Genomic DNA, 18601 nt, shown 5'->3' on the forward strand with positions numbered 1-18601 from the left:
AAACATTCAGAGGGGCCAAGTCAAAAGCTAAGAGGAGACGTGATAGGATCCTGGGTTTTTTTTCTTCTCCTCCCTTCCACTTTCTAACTTCCCACTTAAATATAATCATTTGCTCCAAGATCCATTGCACCTCATCTATTACTGAGCTACTAAGTAAGCAGGATCTTTGGCAGTGATAATTATATCGCACAGGTCTACAAAAGGTAAGATGACACATTGTCACGATCTCCCATTTCTTAAATTTGCTGTGAGTGAGGGTTCGGTTCAGGCATCACACAGGCTTTGTATACTCTACATCACCACCAGGTGTGAGTGATCCACCTCAATCTGTCTGCAGTGATGTGGGGTAGTGCCAGCAGTGGGCTCATTCGTAAAGATGCTCAGCTCCTGCAAAGATCTGGGTCCCAGGGGAATACAGGCATTCCTGAGCCCTTGCAGGAATAGAGCAAGGCTTAAGAGCAGGCTTAAGCACTTGGGATGGCTGGGCTGCCACGAGGCTATATATGGAAGCCAACAACTGCTGTGCCACAGGAGTGCTTTTCTCTGCTGTTTATTCTCATGTCTGATAGCACAGTGCAGCAGAAGCTGGGTGATTACAACTTGTGTCATGGTATTTCTCATGAGACATCTACTGCATTTAGGCTTGGTTTTGCTTTAATGTTCCTGAACACAGTTCTAAGCATCTTATCCAAGTAGAGGCACGTTACCCCAAAGCTGTTCGGCATTTAGGAAAAAAGTATTTGCAAACCCAGCATTTCTGTAGTCAGAGGGCTGTCCCACATGAAAATGGGTGAAATAGAGGGCCTGGTGCACCCTATCAGAGAGACTTAGCCTTTCATAGGACAGGTCTGAAGCTCTGGTTTAAAACTGTAGTTTGAGCCAATGCTAGAGAACCTCAGTTATTGGGAAAAGAGCTGCATTTTAGCCAACATCAGGCAGCTGCAGGGGCACCTTGGGGGACAGCAGTCATTTATGGCTCTCCTGCAGGTTGCTCCACTGTGGGCATGTTGGTGCTCTGTATTTCCCATTAACAAGCCCTCACACGTCTCTGTGCTTCAGTTCTCTGAGGGTAAGGTTAGTAAATATTTCCTTATTTCTTAGGGCTGTTGTGAGGACACATACAAGCCTATGAGTTACTCAGTATATAATAACATCTAAAGTTCCCACAAAATAATTTAAAAACACATCCAAAACCCCAGTCCTCAACTCCCAATGAGTACAACTGCACTTTACTTGCTGCTTTGTGCTTTTCCCACATGAACGAGGGGCCTTCCTTTAGGCTCTGAGCTAAAATTCTTGGAAAGGTCTTGATACAAGATAATATATATTGTTTAAATGCTTTTTCTCTTTTCTGTGTTAGCTAGCTAACCACCCTAGGAAAACAAGGCATAAACCAATTGAAAGCCTAACCTACAGTTAGCCAATCTGAGAAGCAGACTCTGCCCCAGGAATGCAACTGCAGCTCCCTAAAACAATAATAGGAATAAAACAAAACAAAAAACACAATTCCATCTTGCACTTTGTAATTCAGCAGAGCTGCAGAGACACCAGACACACAGTGGTCCCCTTCAAGCTTCACCATCACATGAAGCCCAGTCTTCTCCTAAGCAGTAACATGCAGAAGGCTCTGGTTTCCAGGTGCAGATAGTTTGCAGCCTCCAGCTCAGCTGAGGAGAATTAGGGCAGATCAGGCTTCTCCTATAAAAGGGCTGAGGGTCACTAGTAGAGGTCTTCTCTCCTTTTTTTTTCTTTCTTGTGTTCTATTTGAATTAAGGCTCTTTGAGCTTTTGCTTAAGGAAATGCTGCCAAATTTTGCTTTTAGGGGCATTAATGTACTTTGTATGCCTGCTTTCTTTTCTTGCTAAGGCAAGGAAGCACAAGGGCTAGGTGGGTTTTGTCATCTGTTTGGGTCTGACACAGGCTGTAGTGCCAAGGTTCCTAGCTCTCAATGTGTCCTTGGGGGGTTTTGGTAACCCCACCAGCAGCAAGCCTGCCCAGAGAGAAGGATTGTGGGGAAGGGATGGGTCTGTGTGAGGGCACCAATCACCCTCAGGGACAGCATGTTGAATAACACAAGGAAAATGTCTTGTGTTGAGGTTTAGCTTCAAGCAAGTTGAGTGTTGGTGCCATAGAGCAGTCTTTATATTCCTGAGTCCTTGGATGAAGAGCTATCCAACATGAAGGTGAAATGGAGGATAGCACCAGAGGGACAATGCTCTGCAGTAGCTCGGGTTCTTTACACAAACAGGTACAGGTAAACTTTTAAAGACTATGGCTATGAGGAAGAATGTAATTTTCAATGTAACTGTGTCTTCAGATTAATTTATCAAACTGTGTCTAGTCTTCAGAACAAAAATGTGCCTCAGAAGACCACAAACTAGGAGAAATAAGGAAAGAAACCCAGTGAGGTAGCACACTTGAACTGAATTAAGGGCTCCAACCACAAGGCTGCATGGAAAAGCAGCAGGAGACTCATTAACAGTTTGCTGTCCCTAATGGGTGACTAAGAAAGTTTGCTGAAAAGAAGTGCTAGTATTGCTTCAGGACGTCTGACTTTTTAATTGGGGATCTTGGGTCCTCATAAATCAAGGTCAGAGCAGTGCAAGCTGTGGGATACCTGTTCCCAGATCAGGCAATCTGGAAACAAAGACAAAACTGACAAGTTCCCCAGACTGGGGGCTATGGGGGCTGTCTGGAGGAAGCAGTTATGGCCAGTGCTGTAGGCTGCCCTGCTGAGTCTTTCCATTATTTAGGCAGAAGAAAGAAACATCCCCTTTTCCCCTCACTTTCACTAAAACCAATCCTTTGTCAGTCAGGGAAGTGGCCTGTATTTTTAATGCCTTTTTTGCACTTTGTTACTGAGGGCCTTGAGCAAGCTATGTCAGTGCTGATGACATAAGGAATGGATGTAGTTGCAGGGCAGTATAAGCTATTTAGCACATGGGCATGTGTGCTTGGTTTGAGGCAGGGATTTTTGTTTTAATTAAAAAAAAAGAAAATTGCCTTGCTTCTAATGGAATAAGCACCAAGACAACTTTATCTGGCCCACAGATTGCCCCTGCTACCGCTGTTTGCAGAAAGAAAAGCAGATGGGATGAGTGGGCAGAATCCAGTTCCTATGTGAAGATTGTATTGTATAAGGACTGTATTGTAGGACCTGCCCTAGAGCTGTAATGCAACCAGACACTGAAATCCAGCCAATTTTTTGTTGTTTCTGCAGTGCTGTCCAAATGCGCTATTGCTATTTTGGCTTAATCTATTTCCCCTTTTCTAGCCTAATTGCTATGGCTTCTTGACTTCTGGTTAATAGAAAGGGTTAAATTGTTTATTATATTGGAACTTGATTTGCAGAAAAAAGCTTGGACTTTTTGTGTTGCATGTGATTGTCAAAGCAGTTGCGATTTCTGCTGCTGTGGTTAATGTTTGGAAATAATCTTCAACTGTTTATGCAAAGGGAGTTTGCCCTGTCCTTTCCTGTGAATTACTGAGGCCTGTGGAACCTAATGCTAATGACTAGTCTGTGACTTGTCACCTGCATCTTGAGCTTTTTGACCTGTTTTTATGATGGGGTGGTGCAAATTTATGTACTGGGTGAGGTTGGAGGTAAAGCATAAGAAATTTTGTGCTGCTGGTATGACATTATTTCTCATTGCTTAGTCTGTGGGGACTTGCAGATGTTCTCAGAAATGAGGGAGGAGCAGTATTAACTCATGAACACAGGAATGACATTCCTGTTCCCATCCTTAGGCTTAAACATTCCTTGTAGAATAGATGGTAATGAAGCCTTTGAAGCAGTTCGTGGTTAGCTCTGGCTGTTGCTTTGAAATCTGATGATGTGGTAGAGAAAATCAGAAATCAGTGGTCAGGTTGGTGTGGAGGCTGATTGCAGCTCTGCTCAGGAAAGAGCAGGGCTAGAAAAGGCACCTTTTCCATAGCTGAGCATAAAGACATCACACTATTGCAAAAGCTCATTTATGTCCTGCCTCTTTCTCAATGGCCACTGCTCAGTGGCTTGAAAAGAGTGTTAGGACAAAGCAAAAGTGGTCAGACAGCACCTTCCCAGCTGCTAGTAATCTGTGGCATTTGATTTTAATTGTACCCAGTGGGTGTTTTTTCAAGGGTTCTGAAGCTTTATGAATTCCTTTGTTTCTGGTATCCATATCATCTTCTGACAATTGTGGACAATTTGTTTACAGGACATTAATGCACATGAATAGAGATGTAGGCCAATTATGTTTTGGTAACACTGAGAAAGCTCTTGCAAATACCTTTCCACCTTAACAGGACAGCACACATCAAATGGTATCTGGCTGGACTCCAAAACAAATAACTAATGCTGATGTTCAGAAAGGAAACGCTGTTGTCCTTAAATAGTCAAGCATTGTTCTCAGATTTCCTGTAATAATCTCTGCCTTTTTACCCAAAAAGATTCCTAACTATGTGGGTCCTGAGACTTCTCTCATGTCTGTGCAGTGAATGTTTGTTGTGATTTTTAGCCTTTTTCCTTTGAACAATCCTGTGCCTAATACACAGCATGTAGCATTTGGTGGTGTTGGAGGGTATGAAGTGGATCTTCTGTGTAACCTCATAGATAAAATATACATAATGTGGTATCTGTCTATAAAGTTTGTGATCACCAATCTAGTTACACACATGGAGTGATGGCCAGTGTGTCTGGGCACGGAGACTTTGGCTGACAGTGATCTGAAACAGCTGCTCCAAAGCTTCAGAGGGATATAAAATAGGGAACATCATGCTGGAGGAGGGGGCTGGCAGCTCTTTTACCTGATGGAAAGCTACTGCCAGCACAGAGAGGCTGATCTGTGGCAGGAGACATCATCATGGGAGATGAAGATCTGGGACCCAGCCAGAAAGAGCATCCAACAACACCACAGTGGCTGTGTGCCAAAAGTGTCAGTTGTTCTCTAGAGCTGAATGTGAGAGGCAAAAACCTTTAACCCACAGGGCATGAGTCCTCATGGGAGTGGGGCAGTTTGTCTATTTATTACTCCAAGGTCTGATCGCAAACATAGTTTGGGAGCTTGCATGCATAAAGTAAAAACAAGGGGGAATCCTGCATTCCACCCTGTCATCTATGTTTTTCTACTGAGACTTGTGGGTTTTTTCCACCTCTAATTATCATCTTCCCATTTAGCTCTTACTCTTCTGGAAATTAGTGACTAGCATAAAAAGGGGATGTGGAGACACACCCCAATCAACACTTGCTGGTAATTCAACTTTAGAAGTCTCCTATGCATGTTAACAGAGCTGTGAAGAGACATAGGCATGGAGATCTCCCCAGTGCCTGGCCAGCTCAGGTGTTAATCCTGCATGGTGTAGGTTCTAGGAGTAGTCTAGAGCCATATATTTTTGTGGGACCTGACACCTAAATGAAGAGGGGTTGATCCTGCATTTAATTTTTGCTGAGAACTGTCCCAGGCCAGCTGTGCTGTGAGATGTCAGCAGCTTCACCTGACTCTCCTCCCGGTCTTTGAAGAACATACTGGAACACCCTCATCTGGGGTTCAGTGGCATGGTCCTGTGCGTCTGCAGTGGTGGGTGATGGTGGTTGTGTGTCACTAACAAATTGAAGCATGGGCCACCAAAACATATCACGGGATTTGGAGGCTAAGTTGACATCTTTGCTGAAGGGTTGTCCAATGCACGTATCTTACGTAAGTTATGCTTATAAATATGCCATGACCTATGAATACTTCAGCAATGGGTTTGAGCCAGGAATGAGTTGTGCTGAACTAATTATTTATTCACTTAATAGGGACTGATGGTTTTGCTCAGCTGGAAGCTGTGCATAATTAAAACCATGGTCCCTGTCCCGAGAGCTTTCCAGTCTGAAAGATGAAGCAAAGGCTGTGCCAGGAGAAGCTGTGGGAATCCCATGTGCCCCTATCAGATGTTCAGAAAATTACATTTCAAAAAGCCTGTGGGCACTCTGTATACAACAGGAGACATGGGCCATTTGGGGCTAGTGTGTATTTAACACAGGCTTTTGTTCATATGGCCACAATGCTAAGTGAGAGGTGGCTGCTGTAGGTCAAGAGGTCCTCCCAAAAGCTGTAAAATAAACTCAAACTTGCAAATAAAAATACACTTAACCCTGGGTGGTGTTCAGTGTAACCTGGGGATGCACATTACCCAAACCAGAGCTGTCCTCCTTAAACACAGCCCAGGCAAGGGAGCCAGTGCCTGTTCCTGTGCAGACGCCATGCCCCAGGCAGAGCAGCATTGATCAAAGAGACCAGGTCTTGAGCAACACCCAACTTTCATCTGTTTTGCAGCTGCCAGGAGCCATTGCCTCTCCCCAGACCTGAAGAAGGACTTGTGTGCCTCAAAGCTTGACTGTTTTTTTACTAATTATATAATTTGGCTTAATAAAAGCTATTAACTCCCTGTACAAATCTTGTGTCTCTTTGAATAGGCTGGCACGTTTCCTAATAGAACCAGAAACTGCTTCTTAAACAGAAGTTTGACCATTATTGTTATTAAAATAGGAAAGGAAATGGAGGCTTGTTCACAACAAAGCGATATTTATTGCTCAGTTTAATTGCTTAATGTAGAGTGCATGACTGAGCATTTGAAGGAGCTGATTTGCAGTTTGGTCACCCTTTGAAACAAAGCCACATCTTGTGAAATTGCATGTTGAAACTCAAAGACTGAAATGGCTTGAGCAGATGGGAGAGGAATAGAAGCTGTTAGCTGAGCCTGCACAATTCTGCTGGGAAAAATTCCTCCTGGAAACACACAGCATTGGGACCACTGCCTTGTCTGGACCTGCACCCTCGAGCAGGATGGGAGATGCTGATACCTGGAGGCTGGCTCAGACTTTTCCCACTCAGCCAAAATGTAGGTGAAGGATATGGCTGTGGAGGGGACTAGGCAGGTGATGGCAAGTTTTGCACAGGTGCAGGCAGGTACCCTCAAGGAAGCAGGGCAGGTAGGAAAGTTGAGCAGGCACATGTGAACTCAAGTGATGCCAGCCCCAAATGTCTGAGCTGTTCATAGGTGTGAGCAAGCACTAGGTGAAAATCTCTTAACTCCTCTTGCTACGAGAGCTGCAAGATCTTCCCCCAGTCCTGACCATGGCCATGCTCACCCACAGAGTCCCAACTAAACTGTGTTGCCAGTGCCTTTGTTTTAATGGGGAACGTGTATGCTGCAAGTTGTTGCATTCAAGTCAAAGAGCAAGTTTAAATCTCCTTTCTCCCCTAGCAAGACCCCGCAACTACCTCCTTGACTGGGTCTTGGCCACTTCACAGCTCAGGCTTTGGGGCACACATACAGGCTTTATGGCCTTAACGCAAATAGTGGATAGTTCAAATAAGAATTATCTGTCTGCCCCTCCCCAGTGAGTGCTGAACCCAATATTTCTCATGAGTGACTCAGCAGCGGCAGGGGGTGCAGGAGCTGCCTTGCTCCGAGCTCTGTCATCATGCCAAAAATCCAGCATGATGGCAATGAAATAATTTCTTTTTGCATGCCTGGAAAGCCACTTTTGTCAGTAGCGGTACTGACGGCATGACTTCAGGGGGTGGGGAGGTTTGACTCGTGGGTGCAGCAGCTCCTGGCCCTGCAGAGGGGGAATTTGCCTTCATCCACCCCAGGAGCCAGTGGTGCATGCCATGTCCATGTTGATGACCAGCAAAGACCCACCCAAAAAACCTGAACCGCATCCTTTAAACAAAGAACAGTCCAAAATCCTTTTCTTAAGGATAAGCGTTTTTCTTAAAATCACCTGAGTATTGCCCGTCCTGCTGTGCCGAGGGCTCCCTGCACAGCTCCTCTGCAGCCAGGCAGACAGGACCCAAGGACTTTCCAACAGTGTGTGTTCTGCCTAAAGCGGCATCTTTGGGTTTTTCATAACGTAACTGTGAGGCTCTGAGCTATTCCCATAGCACTTTTAGTAATCAGCCCTGGTATGTTGAAAGACCCATTTGTCATGTCTCAGCTGGTCTCTTGGAGAAACAATTACAGGTCAGGTTAGTTACCTGATTTATATGTCAGGGCTGCAGGAAAGAATCAACAGCATTTTTTGTATTTTTCCAGAGTAGGTTGATATTCCCGGCATGTTGAACCCTAGGAGTTCCCTTGCTTTTATGATCACTTGCAATCCCTCCTTATTTGGCTGATGTTACAGCAATTCGAGCAGAAAAATGTACTACCAGCACAGAGAGCCAATGTCTCCCTTAGTTATCTCCCTTCAAAACAATTTGCTTGCCTGCTGGTGTGAGAATATCCATGCACACCTTGTGTGAGGTAGCTTCTCCATCAGCAAGTCCTAGGCACCAGTTTGGGCAATCATTCCAAAAGCCAGGCAGCAGCATCATGTCTCCATGCAGAAAGAGATGCGATGGCTGGCAGGTTCCTCTCTGTAACACCAGTTACAGAGTGGGCATTGTTGCAGAGCCAACAGCAGTGGTGTGTGACTGTATGAGCACAGACTGCTGTTGCACACACAAATACGCATGCAAACTATGGTGTGGTTTGTGTTCGTGCAAAAGGTGAGGAAATTTTACTGATGGAAAACATAAGTTGCAGACCTGAACCACCCTGACCATCCTGTTAGAGCTCCCAGGGGATGGCCAAAATGTAAGCGGAGAGCTGGGGCTGTGCCACCTCCAGTGCCAGCCATCCCCAGCGCCAGGGTAAGAGGCACTGACCACAACTGCCACATGGATATTCCCACTGGGACCGAACATGATCCCATCTGAGAGGTTTCAGGCAGATCTTCTCCAGCATGTGAGTGTGCTTGGGAAGGCTGATAGGAAACTATTCCTGATGGAAGCAATATCTGAAAGCAGGAGGCTGTACAACTTCCTAAACTCTGCAGGGTGTGTTTGTAACCACCACAATGCTGGGTGAAGAAGGTGCAGGACGAGGCCTCACCCTCACTGCAGCACGCACAGCAGAGAGCAAAGGCCTTTATGCTGTTGATGCTTAAGAAAGGCTTGCCCAGGGTCAGGGCTGTGGGAGCGATTGAAGGTTATCTCACATCTCTGCAAGGGTGTCTCTGTGCTCAGGGTAGTGCACAGGGAGGGCTTAACCATGAGTGCGAGGAGGGGAGCAGGGCAGGGCTGCGGCTGCCTCTGAGCACAAACTGCTGTGACCCTCCAACAGGAAACAAAGCAGAAGCAAAGCGGAAGATGTTTTACGAAGTGCCCATTTACTCCATGCTAGCAGGGAATAAAACATGCGTCAAGGAGCGGGCTGTGTTCCCATGGGCCGTGGGAAACATGGTCAGGTGGGGAGGAAAGAAATAACTCCTAAGGCGTGCAGCTTGCCATCACAGGGAAATGCAGAGGAGCAAATTATTAGCTTGTGCTTTTTGCAAGATGAAAGATGGGCCATTAGCTGCCTATGGAAAATACCTTCCAAAACCTTTGGTGCAGCAGTTTCTCTGTAGAAGGGCTCTCCCAGCACCCCAGGCATCCCGGGCTGTGATGGCAAGAAAAAGCCCCACGGCCGGGGCTGGAGAGGTTTGAACTTGAACTCGTTTATTTAGCTTTGACTTTTCCCTTGCTGGAGCCCCTGGACATAGGCCAAACCTCAAAAGCGAGTTATAGCCAAATATTTTTGAGGTTGGTAATGAGATACCAAAGCCTTACTTAAAAAAAAACCCTGTCCCACATTTCTTTGCAGCATGCAGGGCCGATGCTCCATGCCTTCAGCAGAGCTGGGTTCAGGGGTCATAGTGCTGCCAGCCAGCTCATGCTCAGCATCCTCCTCCTGTATCTCATGAGCACGGCTGGGTATAAGCAGGCACCCCCAGGTGATCCAAATGCTTGCTGTTTTCACTGCAAAACAAACTTTGGAACACTTCCGTCATCGTACACACATTGCTCAGGGTTAACTGTGACAGATCGCGTCTCTCCCTGCTGTGAACTCCTGCTTGGCTGCGGGGGTCTCCCACCTTGCAACAGCTTAAAACTATGGTGTGACCTGCAAAGCCTCCTCCAGGCTGCAGCAGTACACAAACCTGCTCGGGTGCTTGCTTGTGGGCTGCACACAGGAGCACTGACAACACCACTGGCAGGACCAAGTGAACCCTGCTCAGGCAGAGAAACCTAACCTAACCCACAAAATCTGCTTTGCTCTGTGATCAGGATCTGGCCCTACACTGCTTTCTCTGCATATTGATGCTGGTTTTGTGCTAGGCTTCCTTGGTGGCATATTTTTTGCACTGTATTTGAATAAAACAGAGCAAGCCTGTGAAAGTCAAGATAAATGTGTTTCAAGATCTTTAGGCTCTGGTGCAAAGCAGCGTTACAGCAATCCGCAGCCTCCCTCAGCAATGGAAAGGGTTAACTGCTTCAGTTTCCCCCTGATACTTGTGGCTAATGCCAATCAGATCTGGAATGATACAAGTAAAATGATTGAAACCTCTGGCTGTTCAAAAAAGCCTATGTTTTAATTAAATTGAGAACTAGCTGGTTAATCAGCGCAAGGACTAATGGTCTGATTAGCAGGAAATGCCTGGTGAAAAATAGACTCACCAGCTGGGCTGGAGGGAGGGCTGAGCCGTGGACTGGGGACACAGCCCAGGGCTGGGGGAGCTGCGGGTGCTTTGCAAAAGGCATTCAGACTCCATCTGAGGAACCCCCAGGAAGGAAATGAATTCTTGATCCCACCAGGGGTCCTTGGATAGAGCTGCCCCCAAGTCTGTTGCTGCCCAGGGCCCAGCTGTGGAAACTCTCTTCAGAGAGCATGACAGGGGACCAGGGGATGCCAGGAGGACAAATGAAACCTCTCATCTCAATTACATTTGAGAGGGAGAGTACAAGGATGGGGGAGGCAGGATTGCAAAATCAATTTGAAATTTATTGTGTGAAGGGAAAAAAAACCAACCCCAAACCGCACCACCCAAGAAATAAACTTTTAAAATTAAAAAATCAATGGAGAAATGTCCTTCTGGCTACCCCTTCCCCCACTGTGTGCAAAGCACAAGCTTCCTTCTGATTAAAGCTCAGCCTGGAGCAGTTTCGGTGGCAGGAGGCCAGGAGGAAGCTTAAGGTGCTCTCTGCAGTTTAAGGTGGAGCTGTTTACATCGCCTTCCCCAGCAGTGCCAGTTTTGGCCATGCAGCAGTATCCTCTTGGTTACACCAGTTACACTCTGGCTGTGCCACTGTTCCAGTTTATGTGTCCGATAGCAAAGACAAGCTCTCTGTTCACAGATGCTTGGTGGTAGATGAGCCTTGGTGGGGTTTTGTTTTGCTTGCAGCTGCCTACAGCAGGTTTTCACTAAAGTGAAATAACGTGAGGTGAGAGGGAAGGGGAGTGGGAATAACTCTTGCCCCATTGCTGGGGAGATGCGGATGGGATGCTCCTTCTGAACAATGCCCACACATTGGAGTTTGCTCAACAATTCAGGGCCAAATTCTCCCTAATATGATCCTGCACTCTGCAAGAAAAGCATCTCAAGTTTTCTCACCCATTATAGAAATCTCAGCCCCAGCCTCCCTGATAGGGTGTTTGTAATTCACAGATATTAACTGGCACCTATAGTGCTCCCGTAACTCAGGGCCAGTGTGGTGTGGTAGCGTTTCACAGTCTTTTAGCTCATGAAGTGGGATGGGTGTTTCTTCTCAAAACAAGCACAAGTGTGCGCAGCACACGTGTACTGGGTACAGCATTAAGCCTGACAGCAGCGCTGCCTTTTTGAGGAACAACTTTTTATTAGGATATTTACTGTGCATTTGATATTATGAGGCAATAAAGGTGTTAATACCTATTCACATCTTGTCATCTGTAATTGTTTGGAAAAGAGAGCTGCATCCGCAGGAGGAGTTGGGACCCACTGGACTTGGTGTTTGCATGGATTTCAGCTGCCTTTGGCTCAGCCAAACCCCTGGGAACAGCCTCTGTGGAGTAAAGCCATGGGAGCAGGGTGTTTCTCCTGTTCTAGTGGGGAACAGCAATCCTGCGAGGTTAAGAAATAACATGGGGTGATGCAAAATACTACACAGGTTTAAAGGAGAGTCAATCCCAGCTCTGAGCGCTCCAAAATACACACAGAAACTGTTTTTTTCAAACCTTCAGTGCCACCCACCCCAGATAAACGTGGTGTTCAGCAAGTTGGCAGAGTGGTGGTGTCTCCCATTCAAATCTAAATGCATGACATTTCAGATCTAGCTAGGTTATAAGATGTCACATGCTAGTTTTAAGTTGTGCCTTCTGTAGAATAAGTTTTATATAGATTTTCCTGGGGGTTTTGTTTAGAAGTGCGTCAGGGAATCAGGTGAAAACCACTGAGCAGCTCTCAAAAAGCCCCAGATCCATCTGCATGGAGCTGTCATTGAGACTGGAGAGCTGCCAGGCACAGAACCTATAAATCATGAATCAAGCCCCCCATTCCTGTCCCTAAATCACAATTGTTTTAAAAAGAAAGAAAACATATTGGTTCTTTTAACATGCCTTTTGGAGTCTATGCCTTTAGGCACATTTTCCAGCTTTTCCAAAACATGAGAACTAGAAACTTCCTCTCCTTTCTCAGTGAAAGCTGAGAGTCTGACTTAATTGCTTGCATGCAAGAGCTGCAGCTTTATGAAAAATTCCAAATATCAGAAGATTGGTAATAAAATCACATGGTCTGGCAATGCTGAGACTCAAGTTAGATGCAGAATATTCCTTTTATAAGTGTCCAAGAAGAGTATGCACCACTGGGAAGCTGGTCTGCTAAACAGAAACAGATACAATTAAGTTTTGGTGATGCAGAAAAAGACCCTGGTGAGAGCGTTCATGTTGCTGCTCAGCTCCCATTGCCTTTTGGGTAGGCCGTCACCATGTCCGTAACACACATGGGGATTTAACCAGGAACAGGGCAAATGTGGCTGGCACTTTTTCAAGGGCTTTCGCAATGGCAGTGCAAAGCACCTGGCAGGGGCAAGCAGGAAGTGGGGAGATGCCGAGGGGAGTTTGGGGGTTAGTAAAGAAATGCTGAGGCTCAGCCAGCCCTTCAGAGAAGCAGCACAGTGAAACTGTGTGATATTTGAGACTTCTTGTTCAGGTCCCAACTTGCACCCCTATCAAATCAGTTTTGTTGACCTAGGCTGATCTCCAGGCACTGAGTTTAATATTGCAGCCCTGACTGCAAGAAGCATCTCAGGATGCAGCATCTTGTCATAACTTGGGGTTTCTGCCTGGGCTTTCAGTGCCTTCCATGGCAGTGTGGTTTCCTCTGGGTTTACTTTAGTGGCCGTATCCTCCCAGCCAGACTCGATGTCCAAACAGCACAAGCACCCCTGGGAGTACCACACTCATCGGTGGCCCCAGAAAAGGGACACAGGGAGGACAAGCCACAAGCCACCCTGGCAGTGCCCTCTGCCACCACATCTCCCTGGAGAGACTCCCCACTGCTGCTGGAGGGGACAAGGGCACCCTCACAGGGGTTGCATAGGCGAAGCAAAGCATCTTTGCATGGTCCAAACCTGAAGGGACCATGGGGGCTGAAGCCTCCTCTCTTTCCCTCTGTGTCTGAGAATCCCCAGTTATGGGCCAGTGCCTGTGCAAGCACCACAAGAGCTATGTCTGCCTTCACAGAGAACATCTCTTGCTATTCATGGAAATGATGAGATAATGGCCTGAAATTTTGGTTCCTCTAATATAATTGAAAATGGAGCTAAACTGCAACTCTAAAAAGGAAGTCTAAATTAGGTTGCAGAAGAGAAAAGGATATTTGACAGCAGGAGCAGGCTCTGGAAATACAGTCATTGTTTCTACTTATGGGTTTTGAAATGTAAATAATTTAACACCCAGCTAAGCAGAGGAAAATCTGCTATTTTTGGTTTATTCTGAACAAAGACAGCTGTGTATTCTAAACATACAGTTCAGCATTTAAAAAAAAAACAGTAGAGAAATAATGCTGGCAAGAATGTCTTTAGGTATTTAAGACTCAGTGCTGGGGTCTGGGGTGGCTGCGTATTGCAATACACTGGTATCTTTGCAGCAACCTTGAGTCTTACCATGTTGTCTTAATAAACCCATAAATAAATTCTAGGGATTCATTAAAAACTTCAGCTGCAGGATAAAAGCACTGGGAGAGGTTGCAAAGGCAGCATTTAGGTCTTCAATGAGATGGTGCCAGGGCTTGCGTGGTCAGGCTGACACCCGGTTAGGTGTTAGATCTGGAGTCTGTTTGAGACAGATCCTGCTCTCATCAGCGAGATTCCCATGGCAGCAGCTGCTGCAAGATACCAGCTGTATTCAGTTCAAAGCAGCACGGAGAACCGGATTGCAATTCAAATTCGGGTCCCCATTAAAATAATGAGCACTGTTGCAGGCACACAAGCATGTCTCTGGGAGGAGAAGGTGAATCCTCTTTCTTCATAGACCTTAACTGAGTTACTGTGCTTTTGGTAATTAGAACAATCAGGCCTGATTTGTTTTTCTGGTCTCTCACCTCTCTCAAATACATATATATTTCTTTTAATAACTTGATAGGAGAAAGGGTTAAATACCTCTCAGCTGTATAAAATCCCCTGTAAATGTCACTGCCTTCCCAGCCTCCCTTGCTTCCTGCTTATAGACCCAGCAGTGGTTTGAAGAGATTTTAGTGGCATTCACTCTTGTTTTAATGCCAGCTGAAACCAGACATGGTGATGAAACCCCATCCACCACAAGAACAAGAGTAACTGCAGTATTAAGAACAACTGCTGCTCTTTCCTTAGTGTTCATGGGGTCTGGCCACACGAGAATGGGAATATGCTGAGACTCCTGAGAGTGGAAATCTTTGTAGCTCAAGGATGTACCCCTGGGTCCTTCGTACTGGTCCAGACTCTGCAGAGAGGACAAAGAAGACAGTGAAGAATTTCTTGTCGTCACAAGAGCCGAGTTGCCCATGCCAAGGGGCTGCAGCTTTGTGGGCTGATTCACATCCACCTGCCTGTATTCCTGCAAAGGAGGCCAGGTCTCCCTCAGAGATGCTCTCTGCCCCCTCCATCCCATCCCCAGTTGTTGTTGGTGGTGGTGGTGGTGCAGTCTGGGCTTGACCACAACAAGACATCACAAGCCTGTCTGGGGAGGCAACCCCTGCTCTGGTGTCGGCCCTGGCAGTGCTGGTGCGTGCCTCAGCCAGCCGGATACATCTGGGATGAGTTGTACGGCATCTCTTCTCCCATGGATGGAAAGCTATATAATCTCCTCTAGAAATGTATATCTTGGGCAGCCAGGGTTTCCTTGCCATTGCCAGGCTGCCTGGCTGTAAACACACTGCCGAGCTGGAGGGCAAAACACATCAGTGCTGAGTCGTCTTAAAAATCTGGCCCTGGGTGTGGGGAGCACCTGGAAATCTTCCTCTCAGCTCTTACATTAATCTGGCCCCACAGGCCTGCTGAAGCTCATTGAAATTCATAGGGAGTCTTCCCACTGAGTTCAGCCAGCTTTTGAATAAGGTCGGTTTTCTCTTCAGTGGTTTTTTTTGGTGTTTTATTTTTTCAAACCTATGCTCACTCGGGGGGAAAATGTATTTAAACAGTGAAGTGCTGCGCTTGCAGCCACGCTGCTATTGTCTACCCAGGGGTGATGCAGCTCTGTGAAAGGCTTTGTTCCCACAGGGATGTGGTTAGGGGGGATGGCCTCCACTGCAAAGGTGGTCGAGCCCATTTTCGCCTCACTTCAAACCCACACAGAAGTTGCAGGTCCAACTGGGCTGACACAGAGTCAAATATTGTTTGGGCTGCGCTTGTGTTGCATGTGAGAGAGAGAAACTCAGTGAAAGAGTTGGGCTGGTATGCCTAGGATAAGATTTTCCTTGGTTTGGGTGTTGATTTGGGCTCCTTTCTATGCTTGCTTTTTATCTATGCATACCAAAATAGCAGGTTAGGTCTTACGTAAAATGCCTTTCAAGGGAACTCAAAGCACCCCTTGAAGAAGAGCAGTTATTCCCAGTTTACAGATGGAAATGAGACTTATCTAGGGTGGCACACAGTACTGGTGGCCGAGCTGGGAATGCAGCCAGTGTCCCTTAATGCTGCTTGGTTCGCCCTCCCCAGGGCCACCAAGTTCCCTCATCACTGGTGCTATTCAGTCAGCACAAATGCTGATGAACCCCAGACCTCCTTTTATCCCAGGCCATCTCCTCTTCCACGTGATTCCTGTGGTTGTCATGAAGTCATCTTTAGTTTTGGTGACTGCAAACAAAGTTTTGGGTGTTCTTAGTCAAGACTGTAGGCAAGGAAGCTGTAAATGCACCTGCTGCCCAGCAGCCATGCTCCGAAATACCTGATTTCTGGGAGAATCTCTGGCTCCTACAACCTTCCCCTGATTTCCCTGGGGCTTGTGGTGGATGGGTAGAAGGTCCCTGGAGGAGCCACAAAGCAAAACACTTCACTACTTCTCCCCATCCAGCTTTCCCCTCTCAGCAGCATTATCAATCTTGCCTGCTTTGCCCTGGAAGCTTTTTAGACTACACAAGCAAGCTCTGAGTGTTCACTGCTTTTTTTCCCCCTCCCTTTCCTGCTGAATACCTCTCCATCTCCCACCCCTCCTCGGTGTTGACGCTGCTTCTCCTGCCTGCAAACACAAAGATGAGTGAGTCAGCGCAGGGAACACCAAGTGCTCCAGATACGAAGCAGATGGGATTGAAGAGTCTGGTACAAATTGTCTTTCTTAATTCACTGAAATGCTCTTAAGCCCCCCAGGACTGTTCTCCATATTTTTCATTAGCAGAGCTGAAAATGAAGCTACTCCTTTGAAATCCAGGATTTTGTAGTATCAGCCACACGTGTGATTTTGTCCCATGTTATTAATAAAGATGGTGAATATTACAAATGGTTTCCAGCGATAATGTGCTTGGATGCTGGAATTAATTCACTCGGTGAATTTTGCTTCTTTCTTTGTGCTCCACCTTTCTTCAAATGTCCATAGAGTGCATCATATTGGAATTAATGTCTATAGAAATTGACTTTTGTAACAGGATTAAAATCAATAGAAAATTTCAGTTTCTCTTTTCAAGCTCAATAAGATGAACGTTATGAGGCAATGTAACAGGATGTGTCACAGGTTGAACAAAAATGGTTAATCAAAGTTATCCAAAATCCATGTTTTGACATTTTCCGTTGTAGTGAACTGATCAGATTTTGCTAAATACTATTTCATGTGACTAAGTTTTCATTTTCAGTTACATTACAATTACATATGTAATGGATGTGTCTAGGGTCCTATAGGGCCCTTTGGGACATTAGCAGCCAGATACGTTTGTTTCCTTTCCCCCCGCAGGATGAACTCTTTTTTTTTCTCGTTTTTGGTGATACTCATTCACAAGACTTGCATGATACCCTATGGCTGGAGGCTCTTTTTGCCTAATGTGATATTTGCTCGAGTAAAATTTTAGATTTTTCAGATACATTTTTTTACTAGATACACGTATTTTAGTTGAAAATTCCCAAATTACTCTTGTGATGTTAGCAGAAGCACAAATTGAGTGTTCAGGGAATGTACTTTTTAAGCTTATACTGGAGTTTATTCATTTCAGCCACATTGTGATGCCTGAGCCAGGGGATAAGTCCCACATCAACATTGGCTAACCATCTAGCTCAGAAAAGTAATACTGAAACATCAGAATCAATCACAATGAGTGTAATGAGTTAAAAACATTTCAAATGATGGCCAGCCCTGGTGAAATAACAATCTGCTCTCAGAAACTCTACAAGGAGAAAAAAATCTAAACTCGTTGGATAAATTATTTGTTGCAAATTATTTCTTCAGGTCTGATTATTAATCTTCATTTTACACAGTAGGCCTCTAATGACCTGCTTGACAACTATGATGTCTGATAGACTGTGGGGATTTGCATGAAAATGAGTTTTGTTTCTTCCCATTCCAGCCATAAAACAGTGAGGATGCTCAGCTTCACCATGCAAAAGGGGAATAACCAGGCACCCAAGCTCTGGGTGAAAGGAGATAATTCAGCTGTATTTTTGGAAAGGGAAAAAAAAGGAGGCACTAATTCAAACACAAAATAATAGCACCTCGCACATAAACAAGCCTAATCAGATATGGTTGCTAAGTGGAGTCATGTGAGTAGTAGATGATGGAGCAAAAGCAGAAGATACAACTCCCAGTGAAAACATGGTGACCCAGCTCTAATAGGACTTGCACTGCTGTTTTCTGTGATTGAATAATCTTTTGCCTTTTTATAGCAAGAGTTTTTAAATGTTGGGCCTGTTTCAAGTGTGTTATCATCGCCTGTCTGCTGATAACTGACAGGCTTTGGATCATTCTCTGGCTTGTATGTCCTGAATCCAGATAGGTTCGAGCAGAAGATGATGCTCTTGCCAGTCACAGGCAGCTCAAGTAAGGTTAAAAAAGAGGAAAAGACAGCAAGCTTGATGTCCCTCCTGGAGCTCTAAGGGTTTCTTTCCCTGGGATTTGCAGTATTTTTTGGTGATTTCAGAGTTATTCCCAGCCCAGTTCAGCACACCTTGTGCTTTGACAGCTCAGTGCTCCTGGATATTATTACTTGATAAAAACTGGCAACATCTCTCATTTTGGAAGGTTTTTTTGGAAACAGAGCTTTATTCTTACTTGACTTCTGGAGTGTACTGGTGTAAAAGGAGGTGAAAGTGGATGCAAATGTAAGGTGCAAGAAGCA

The 18601-nt window shown here is 45.6% G+C and overlaps 1 long non-coding RNA gene across 1 annotated transcript; it reads left to right on the forward strand.

The window, feature by feature from the left end:
- The first annotated feature begins 1841 nt into the window (after positions 1–1841).
- On the forward strand, positions 1842–6363 carry LOC130600330 (uncharacterized). The gene is made up of 3 exons (XR_008972433.1): positions 1842–1887; positions 2097–2248; positions 6297–6363. It is a non-coding gene; the product is annotated as an uncharacterized LOC130600330 (long non-coding RNA).
- The last annotated feature ends 12238 nt before the right edge of the window (positions 6364–18601 follow it).

The sequence above is a fragment of the Pezoporus wallicus genome, unplaced genomic scaffold, assembly GCF_028554395.1.
Source record: "Pezoporus wallicus isolate ANWC-B61680 ecotype Strahan unplaced genomic scaffold, APGP_CSIRO_Pwel_v1 contig_6899, whole genome shotgun sequence".
NCBI classification, from domain to species: domain Eukaryota; kingdom Metazoa; phylum Chordata; class Aves; order Psittaciformes; family Psittacidae; genus Pezoporus; species Pezoporus wallicus.